Here is a 10,784-nt window from a genome sequence, read left to right as displayed (position 1 = left end):
CCTTACGACATGGGGCTGTGCATTATCATGCTGAAACATGAGGTGATGGCGGCAGATGAATGGCACGACAATGGGCATCAGGATCTCGTCACGGTACCCCAGTGCATTCAAATTGCCATCGATAAAACGCAATTGTGTTTGTTGTCCGTAGCTTATGCCTACCCATACCATAACCACACCGCCACCATGGCGCACTCGGTTCACAACGTTGACATCAGAAAACCGCTTGCCCACACAACACCATACACATGGTTTGCTGTTGAGGCCGGTTGGACGTACTGCCAAATTCTCTAAAACGACGTTGGAGACTGCTTATGGTAGAGAAATTAACATTCAATTCTCTGGAAACAGCTCTGGTGGATGTTCCTGCAGTCAACATGCCAATTGCCAGCTCCCTCAAAACTTGAGACATATGTGGCATTGTGTAACAAAACTGCACATTTTTGAGTGGTCTTTTATTGTCCCCAGCACAAGGTGCACCTGTGTAATAGTCAGCTTCTCGATATGCCACAACTGTTATTTTGGCAAAGCAGAAATGCTCACTAACAGGGATGGTAAACAAATTTGTGCACAAAATTAGAGAGAAATAAGCTTTTTGTGCATATGGAACATTTCTGGGATATTTTATTTAAGCTCATGAATCACAGGACCAACACTTTATATGTTGCGTTTATATTTTTGTTCAGTGTACAATGAGGGAAACAGTTCTAACAAACCACATGGTGATCTACAAGGATAATTTCGTGTATAAACTAAATTAAAAGACAAAACATTGTAACAATGGTGATTTCTGACAACTGTAACTGCTTGGGACTGATGTGACAGCTTGCACTAAAACCAAAGATTGCAGTTATCAAGAGAAATTATAAAGAATGTTGTTCTGACAATATCATGAATGAGTGTAACAGTATAGACTTTACGTCCTTCCCCTCGCCCCGACCCGGGCGCGAACCAGGGACGCTCTGCACACGTCAACAGTCACCCTCGAAGCATCGTTACCCATCGCTCCACAAAAGCAAGGGGAACCACTACTTCAAGGTCTCAGAGCAAGTGACGTCACCAATTGAAATGCTAGTAGCGCGCACCACCGCTAACTAGCTAGCCATAAGAGCTTTGCATAGGCACTTTGTGTGGCTGGAAAAAATCCCTGGAAAGTAAAATAATGTTATTAACCGGTTCCCTAGCTTTTAAAATAATGGTTCTGTTCCGGAACATTATAGATCACTTTTATTTGCGGTTCTGATTCTGTTCCTCAAGAAAATTATGATTGCTATTAATATTCTCTGGTTTAGTGCAAGATGTCACATCAGTCCCAAGTGGTTGCTGTTGTCAGGAGTCACCTGTGTTTCAATGTGTTGTCTTTTAATTCGGTGCATATGATTAATGATCATCCTAGATCCCCCTATTAGTTAATATAATGTTTTCCTCACATTGTAGTTATTTCTTTCCACTCTCACTGGTCTGTATCTTGTAGTAAAACCCCGTCAACACATTTACTCCCAGAGAAGGATACAAAGCTCTTCCTCGCCCTCCATTTGGCAAATCTGATCATAATTCTATCCTCCTGATTCCTGCTTACAAGCAAAAACTAAAGCAGGAAGCACCAGTGACTCGGTCAATAAAAAGTGGTCAGATGAAGCAGATGCTAAGCTACAGGACTGTTTTGCTAGCACAGATTGGAATATGTTCCCAGGATTCTTCCGATGTCTTTGAGGAGTACATCATATCAGTCACTGGCTTCATCAATAAGTGCATCGATGACGTCGTCCACACAGTGACTGTACGTACCTACCCCAACCAGAAGCCATGGATTACAGGCAACATCCGCACTGAACTTTCAAGGAGCGGGACTGTAACCCGGAAGCTTATAAGAAATCCCGCTATGCCCTCCAACAAACCATCAAACAGGCAAACTCTTATAATGCCCAGTGTCACGAGCCTACCAGATGAGCTAAATTACTTCAATGCTCGCTTTGAGGCAAGCAACACTGAAACATGCGCTCATCAGCTGTTCTGGACGACGTGTGTGATCACACTCTCCGCAGCCGATGTCAGTAAGACCTATAAGAAATAGGTCGCAGGGCCATACGAATTACCAGGATGTGTACTCCGAGCATGCGCTGACCAACTGGCAAGTGTCTTCACTTACATTTTCAACCTCTCCCTGTCTGAGTCTGTAATACCAACATGTATCAAGCAGACCACCATAGTCCCTGTGCCCAATAACACTGAGGTAACCTGCCTAAACGACTACCAACCCGTAGCACTCACATCTTTAGCCAGTGCTTTGAAGTGCTTTGAAAGGCTGTTCATGGCTCACAACACCATTATCCCAGAAACCCTAGACCCACTCGAATTTGCATACCACCCCAACAGATCCACAGATGATGGAATCTCTATTGCAGTCCACACTGCCCTTTCACACCTGGACAAAAGGAACACCTATGTGAGAATACTATTCATTGACTACAGCTCAGTGTTCAACACCATAGTGCCCTCAGAGCTCATCACTAAGCTAAAGACCCTGGGACTAAACACCTCCCTCTGCAACTGAATCCTGGACTTCCTGACGGGCCACCCCCAGGTGATAATAAACTAGACTGATTTAATATAGCACTTGTCTTATCCTTAGTGATATGGTCCATGACATGTACTATTCTCCTTATGTTGTCCTGTGTCTGTTCTATTTCGTATGAAACCAGTTTGATCCCCGTCAATCAATTCTGGGATTATGTCCTTCAATCTTTTGGTTATTATTGATGCATATAGTATATAATCCATGCTAAGAATTGCGATAGGTCTATAGGAACTACATTCCTTCTTATCTTTGCCCTCCTTAGGAATTACAGATATGTCTTATATCCACCATGGTGGAAGATCCTCCCAGAGTCCAGTTAAAACAGGCTTGAAGTAGAGGTGTTAGTAGTTCTCTGAAGGGAAGCCATCAGGGTAGAGGTCGACCGATTATGATTTGTTAACACCGATGCCGATTATTGGAGGACCAAAAAAAGCCTATACCAAATAATTGGCAGATTTCTTTTTTTTATTTAAAACAAAAAAACACAAAAAGATTATTTCATTATTTTTTATTTATTTTATATATATATTTGTAATAATGACAATTACAACTATACTCAATGAACACATTTATTTTAACTTAATATAATACATAAATGAAATCTATTTAGTCTCAAATAAATAATGAAACATGTTCAATTTGGTTTAAATAATGCAAAACCACAGTTGGAGAAGAAGAAAGTAAAAGTGCAATATGTGCCATGTAAAAAAGTGAAACAGCTCCTTGCTCAGTACATGAGAACATATGAAAGCTGGTGGTTCAATATTCCCAGTTCTTCAATATTCCCAGTTAAATTTTAGGTTGTAGTTATTATAGGAACTATTTCTCTATACCATTTGTATTTCATATACCTTTTACAATTGGATGTTCTTATAGGCATATTGCCAGCCTAATCTCGGGAGTTGATAGGCTTGAAGTCATAAACAGAGCTGTGCTTCAAGCATTGCTAAGAGCTGCTGGCAAACGCAGTCAAGTGCTTACGAGCCTACTGCTGCCTACCACCGCTCAATCTGTCACACCCTGACCATAGTTTACTTTGTATATTTCTATGTTTTGGTTGGTCAGGGTGTGAGCTGAGTGGGCATTCTATGTTTCATTGTCTAGTTTGTCTATTTCTATGTCTGGCCTGATATGGTTCTCAATCAGAGGCAGGTGTTAGTCATTGTCTCTGATTGGGAACCATATTTAGGTAGCCTGGGTTTCACTGTGTGTTTGTGGGTGATTGTTCCTGTCTCTGTGTTGTTCACCAGATAGGGCTGTTTCGGTTTTCGTTACGTTCATTATGTTCTTTGTTTTGTAGTGTTTGTATCGATTCGTGTTTTACGTTTGTTTATTAAACATGGATCGCAATCTACACTCTGCATTTTGGTCCGACTCTCCTTCCATTACAGAAAACCGTGACAGAATCACCCACCACAAAAGGACCAAGCAGCGTGTCAACAGGCAGGAGCAGCCCAAAGAGGAGACGCGTAATAAGGATTTCTGGACATGGGAGGAAATCCTCGACGGGAGAAGACCCTGGGCTAAACCAGGGGAGTGTAGCCGCCCAAAGGTGCAGCAGGAGAAGAGGCAACAGGAGCAGCCCAAAGAGGAGTACAGTATGGACTATACTTCTTGGGAGGAGATAGACAGGTGGGCGGTCGACCCAGGGAGAGTGCCGGAGCCCGCCTGGGATTCGATGGAGCAGTGCAAGCATGGCGGAGCGGATGGAAGCCCGAGAGTCAGTCCCAAAAATTTCTTGGGGGGGGGGGGGGGGGCTCACAGGGAGTATGGCTATGCCAGGTAGGAGACCTGTGCAAACTCCCTGTGCTTACCGGGGGCTAGAGAGACCGGGCAGGCACTGTGTTATGCTGTGGTGCGCACGGTGTCTCCAGTGCGGGTGCATAGCCCGGTGCGGTACATTCCAGCTCCTCGTATCGGCCGGGCTAGAGTGAGCATTGAGCCAAGTGCCATGAAGCCGGCTCTACGCATCTGGTCTCCAGTGCGTCTCCTTGGGCCGGCTTACATGGCACCAGCCTTGCGCTCTGTGTCTCCGGTTCGCCTGCATAGCCCAGTGCGGGCTATTCCACCTCGCCGCACTGGCAGGGCGACCGTGAGCATTCAACCAGGTAAGGTTGGGCAGGCTCGGTGCTCAAGAGCTCCAGTGCGCCTGCACGGTCCGGTCTTTCCAGTACCACCTCCACACCCCAGCCCTCCGGTAGAAGCTCCCCACACCAGGCTTCCTGTGCGTGTCCTCGGCCCAGTACCACCAGTGCCAGCACCACGCATCAGGCCTACAGTGCGCCTCGCCTGTTCAGCGCTGCCAGAGCCTTCCTCCTCTCCAGCGCTGTCGGAGTCTCCCTCCTATCTAGCGCTGTTAGGGCCTTCCTCCTCTACAGCGCCTGTTCAGAACTGCCAGTCTGCAAGGAGCTGCCAGTCTGCAAGGAGCTGCCAGTCTGCAAGGAGCTGCCAGTCTGCAAGGAGCTGCCAGTCTGCAGGATGCCACCAGAGCCGCCAGTCAGCATGAAGCAGCCAGAGCCGCTAGTCAGCATGGAGCAGCCAGAGCCGCCAGTCAGCATGGAGCAGCCAGAGCCGCCAGTCAGCATGGAGCAGCCAGAGCCGCCAGTCAGCATGGAGCAGCCAGAGCCGCCAGTCAGCATGGAGCAGCCAGAGCCGCCAGTCAGCATGGAGCAGCCAGAGCCGCCAGTCAGCATTGAGCAGCCAGAGCTGCCAGTCAGCATGGAGCAGCCAGGGCCGCCAGTCAGCATGGAGCAGCCAGAGCAGCCAGTCAGCATGGAGCAGCCAGTCAGCATGGAGCAGCCAGAGCAGCCAGTCAGCATGGAGCAGCCAGTCAGCATGGAGCAGCCAGAGCAGCCAGTCAGCATGGAGCAGCCAGAGCTGCCAGTCAGCATGGAGCAGCCAGTCAGCATGGAGCAGCCAGAGCAGCCAGTCAGCATGGAGCTTCCAGATCTGCTAGTCAGCCAGACTCTTCCAGATCTGCTAGTCAGCCAGACTCTTCCAGATCTGCTAGTCAGCCAGACTCTTCCAGATCTGCCAGTCAGCCAGACTCTTCCAGATCTGCCAGTCAGCCAGACTCTTCCAGATCTGCCAGTCAGCCAGACTCTTCCAGATCTGCCAGTCAGCCAGACTCTTCCAGATCTGCCAGTCAGCCAGACTCTTCCAGATCTGCCAGTCAACCAGACTCTTCCAGATCTGCCAGTCAGCCAGACTCTTCCAGATCTGCCAGTCAGCCAGACTCTTCCAGATTTGCCAGTCAACCAGACTCTTCCAGATCTGCCAGTCAGCCAGACTCTTCCAGATTTGCCAGTCAACCAGACTCTTCCAGATCTGCCAGTCAGCCAGACTCTTCCAGATCTGCCAGTCAACCAGACTCTTCCAGATCTGCCAGTCAACCAGACTCTTCCAGATCTGCCAGTCAACCAGACTCTTCCAGATCTGCCAGTCAGCCAGGGGCCGCCAGTCAGCCAGGGGCCGCCATTCAGCCAGGAGCTGCCGCCCCTCTGTCCAGAGCTTCCGCCCCTCTGTCCCGAGCTGCCGCCCCTCTGTCCATTGCGAAGAGTTGCCATGGTGAGGAGGCCACGGAAGAGGACAAGGTGGGGGAAGACTAAGGTGAAGTGGGGGCCACGTCCAGCACCAGAGCCGCCACCGCGGACAGATGCCCACCCAGACCCTCCCCTATAGGTTCAGGTTTTGCGGCCAGAGTCCGCACCTTGGGGGGGGGGGGGGGGGGGGGGGGGGGGTACTGTTCGCAATCTACACGCCGCATTTTGGTCCGACTCTCCTTCCATTACAGAAAACCGTGACACTATCAAATATCATATCATGGACTTAATTATAATATAATAAACACAGAAATACGAGCCTTAGGTGATTAATATGGTCAAATCCAGAAACGTAAACAAAACTTTTATTCTTTCAGTGAAATACGGAACCGTTCCGTATTTTATATAACGGGTGGCATCCCTAAGTCTAAATATTCCTGTTACATTGTACAACCTTCAATGTTATGTCATAATTATGTAAAATTCTGGTGAATTAATTACGGTCTTTGTTAGGAAGAAATAGTCTTCACACAGTTCGCAACGAGCCAGGCGGCCCAAACTGCTGCATATACCCTGACTCTGCTTGCACTGAATGCAAGAGAAGTGACACAATTTCCCTAGTTAATATTGCCTGCTAACATGCATTTATTTTAACTAAATATGCAGGTTTAAAAAATATATACTTCTGTGTATTGATTTTAAGAAAGGCGTTGATTATGGTTAGCTACATTTGTGCAACGATTGTGCTTTTTTTTGTGAATGCACTTTTGTTAAATCATCGCCCGTTTGGCGAAGTTGAAGTAGCTTGTGATTAGATGATACAGTAACAGGCACCGCATTGATTATATGCAACGCAGGACAAGCTAGTTAACCTGGTGATATCATCAAGCATGTGTAGTTAACTAGTGATTTATGTGAAGATTGTTTTTTTTATAAGATACGTTTAATGCTAGCTAGCAACTTACCTTGGCTTACTGCTTTTGTTAAATCATCACCCGTTTGGCGAAGTTGAAGTAGCTTGTGATTAGATGATACAGTAACAGGCACCGCATTGATTATATGCAACGCAGGACAAGCTAGTTAACCTGGTGATATCATCAAGCATGTGTAGTTAACTAGTGATTTATGTGAAGATTGTTTTTTTTATAAGATACGTTTAATGCTAGCTAGCAACTTACCTTGGCTTACTGCATTCGCGTAACAGGCAGTCTCTCCTTGCAGCCACAAGGTCCTTTTGACGCTGCACTCGCGTAACAGGTGGTCACCCCGCCACGCCGTTTCCTCGTGGACTGCGATGTAATCGGCCATAATCGGAGTACAAAAATGCCATGCCAATTTAATCGGTCAACCGCTTTTGAGATTTGTCAGCATTAGATTAGATATTGCTTTATTCATTTCTTCAGTGGTTATTTCTGAAGTTAGCCTATCATGTTGCTCCGTCCCAATTGAGGGGAGATCTGGTGAGTAAAAAATAAATTTAAAAAAGCTCTATTGTTGGTGCGTCTGCCTTCTCTGGTTGCTTGTACAGATTTGTATAGTATGATTCAAATGCAATCTGTATTTCAGCTAATTTGTTTTGGGGTCTTATTCAGAACATTTTATTCTGTGTTTTTCTGTGTCTCCGCTAGTGGTTGTTGTTGTTGTTGACTTTTTGAGAGTCATAATATTGTAGTTTCAGGAAGCTTCTTCTTCTTCACTGTACATCTGGTCAATTTCCTGTTTAAAACCTTTTTTGATTCTCACGTAATATAAGGAGGGTTTTTGAGATGACTATTTATTTAACCTTTAACAAGTCAGTTCAGAACAAATTCGTATTTACGATGACGGCCTACCGGGGAACAGCGGGTTAACTGCCTTGTTCAGGGGAACAGTGCAGTAATATCTACCACAAAATCTAACAATTCCCCAAAAGAACTATCTAATACACACAAATCTAAAGGGGTGAATGAGAATATGTACATAAAAATATATGGATGAGTGATGGCCCAGCGGCAATGGATGGTATAGATTACAGTATATACAGTTGAAGTCGGAAGTTTACATACACCTTAGCCAAATGAATTTAAACTCAGTTTTTCACAATTCCTGACATTTAATCCTAGCAAAAAATTCCCTGTCTTCGGTCAGTTAGGATCACCACTTTATTTTAAGAATGTGAAATGTCAGATTAATAGTAGAGAGAATGATTTATTTCAGCTTTTATTTCTTTCATCACATTCCCAGTGGGTCAGAAGTTTACATACACTCAACTAGGATTTGCTAGCATTGCCTTTAAATTGGTTAACTTGGGTCAAACGTTTTGGGTAACCTTCCACAAGCTTCCCACAATAAGTTGGGTGACAGAACTGGTGTAACTGAGTCAGGTGTGTAGGCCTCCTTGCTCGCACACGCTTCAGTTCTGCCCACACATTTTCTATAGGATTGAGTTCTGTGCTTTGTGATGGCCACTCCAGTACCTTGACTTTGTCGTCCTTAAGCCATTTTGCCACAACTTTGGAAATATGCTTGGGGTCATTGTCCATTTGGAAGACCCATTTGCGACCAAGCTTTAACTTCCTGACTTATGTCTTGAGATGTTGCTTCAATATATCCACATAATTTTCCATCCTCATGATGCCATCTTTTTTTGGGAAGTGCACCAATCCCTCCTGCAGCAAAGCACCTCCACAACATGATGCTGCCACCCCCGTGCTTCACGGTTGGGATGGTGTTCTTCGGCTTGCAAGCATCCCCCTTTTTCCTCCAAACATAACAATGGTCATTATGGCCAAACAGTTCTATTTTTGTTTCATCAGACTAGAGGACATTTCTCCAAAAAGTACAATCTTTGTCCCCATGTGCAGTTGCAAACCGTTAGTCTGGATTTTTTGGGGGGGGTTTTGGAGCTCTGGCATCTTCCTTGCTGAGCGGCCTTTCAAGTTATCTCGATATAAGCCTCTCCCCTATTTCACCTAGAAATTATGTGTGTGTGTATTTCGTAACAGATAATGGAGATCCTAATAAAATGCCAAACATTTGTTATTATGTCTCCAGAGATATAGGTGGCTGTTTTTGATTTGGAGGGGTGGTAGCATTAAATGATTCAAATGTGTCATGACTTTGTCAATCAGCTTGTTGTTAAATGTATCTTAATTATTGTTTAGTGTTTATGTATCAATATGGACTTTGTAAAAATCTACAAACTTGGAATCTGGGTCCTAGCTGATTGCACTCAGGCACATCTAAAGGCTGCATAGATCATAGATAGAGATCTTGAATTAATCTGAATGATTCAGGTGTTCTATTTACTTCGGTGGTATATACTGCAGATGACCTCTACCCTCGTAGAGACTCCCTGCAGCTCTCTGTCTCTGAAGAGGAGGTTCCCCCTGAGCAGCAGCACTGTGAGCAGGAGTGGAGCCCCAGTCTGGGACAGAAGGACCCAGAGACCAAACAGATTAAAGAGGAACAGGAGGAAGTCAGGACCAGTCAGGAGGAAGTGCAGATTCAAGAGCTGGGGCCTGATATCACTGAATACAATTTCACTCCTTCCTGTGTGAAGAGAGAATGTGATCAGGAAGGCTCACTTCAATGATTGACTCTTCCCCAAACCCAGACTGTGGAGAACAGAGAGAGTGACTCTAAACCAGTTGATCTCAAACCTTTTGCCACTGTGACCCACCTAAAGATTTTCAAAATTCCAGATAATCAGAACTATGCCCATGTGACGGATGTGAAACGTCTAGCTAGTCAGCGGTGGTGCAGCGCTAAATAGCGTTTCAATTGGTGACGTCACTTGCTCTGAGACCTTGAAGTAGTAGTTCCCCTTGCTCTGCAAGGGCCGCGGCTTTTGTGGAGCGATGGGTAACGATGCTTCGTGGGTGACTGTTGTTGATGTGTGCAGAGGGTCCCTGGTTCGCGCCCGGGTATGGGCGAGGGGACGGTCTAAAGTTATACTGTTACACCTAAAGCCACAGCTCAGCCATAAGTAGCGACCATGTAGGACTTGACAAGCAGCCCACCATTGGATCCCAGCCCACCATTGGATCTGAGCCCACCATTGGATCCCAGCCCACCATCTGATCTCAGCCCACCATTGGATCCCAGCCCACCATCGGATCTCAGCCCACCATCGGATCCCAGCCCACCATTGGATCCCAGCCCACCATTGGATCCCAGCCCACCATTGGATCCCAGTCCACCATTGGATCAGAACCCCCCAATGTTGGAACCCTACACCCGCCCCTTTTATGGCAAGACCTTCAAACATCTGTCCATGTACATGAGAATTCACAGAAGAGAGAAACCATTTGGCTGTGGTGACTTGGGGAAAAGCTTCTATCCCAAGCAACACCTAACCAGACATTATACGCATTCACTGAAGAGAGAAACCATTTAGCTGTGCTGACAGTGGGAATAGCTTCAATCCCAAGCAACACCTAAATGAACATGACAGACTCATACAGGAGTGAAATAACATGGCTGCTCCGTCTGTGATAAAATAATGACTCAGAAGACTTATCTGCTGAGGAATATGAATAATATCCACAAAGAGAGAAAAACTGACAATAGAAATAAGGTCTTCAGTCACTCTTAGGAAAGGAGAGTAACTCCAGACCATTCATACTGTGGGTCTCAGATAAATACATATACTGTACCACGGACTTAATGTTGTAAAACAGTGT

The sequence above is a fragment of the Oncorhynchus clarkii genome, chromosome 9 (assembly GCF_045791955.1).
Source record: "Oncorhynchus clarkii lewisi isolate Uvic-CL-2024 chromosome 9, UVic_Ocla_1.0, whole genome shotgun sequence".
NCBI lineage: Eukaryota > Metazoa > Chordata > Actinopteri > Salmoniformes > Salmonidae > Oncorhynchus > Oncorhynchus clarkii.
This window is presented reverse-complemented; position numbering follows the sequence as displayed.